A 691-nucleotide genomic window follows, 5' to 3' on the forward strand; every position below is an offset into this window, starting at 1 on the left:
TCGTGGTCTTCTTCTTCTTCACCTCGGCACGGTTCCACACCACAAAAGCACACACTCCTCGTCAGGTTCGGAAACGTTCGGTAAAACTCGGAAACGTCACACCGATAAGGTAATTTTGAAATTCGGAAAGAGTACAAAATAAAGTATAAACAAACACACAAATAACTAACTAACTAACTAACTAACTAACTAACTAACTAACTAACTAACTAACTAAATAAATAAATAAATAAATAAATAAATAAATAAATAAATAAATAAATAAATAAATAAATAAATAAACATGTCGATGCGTCTGTGTAAGCTCTCAGTCGTACAGGAGTGGTCCATCGATGAGAAGGTTTCTTCAGCCGTCATCTGTACAAAAGTGAAGGTTTCGGACGTTTCGCCTCCTATCCAAGAGGCTTCGTCATGTCGATGGTTTGAGTTGTGGCCCATTGCAGCTCATGAATGTGCATGATCGCTGTCACCATTACGATTAATTATTCTTCAAGAGACTCGGCAACTTCTACCGATGGGAAAGCTAAAGTACACTTTTTTCATCATCACAACTTTTAGTTATTTCAGGCCGATGAAAACTACATTGTAAAAATTGTAAATGCTGTTAGTCACTTCACTCTCGAAAACACTTACATTGACTATTACATTGGTATTGCTTAGTTTTAATGTCATACTGGTAATCATTTTCGGA

Source organism: Hippocampus bargibanti, linkage group LG02 (assembly GCF_051943395.1).
Source record: "Hippocampus bargibanti isolate YZ-2025 linkage group LG02, ASM5194339v1, whole genome shotgun sequence".
Lineage (NCBI taxonomy): Eukaryota > Metazoa > Chordata > Actinopteri > Syngnathiformes > Syngnathidae > Hippocampus > Hippocampus bargibanti.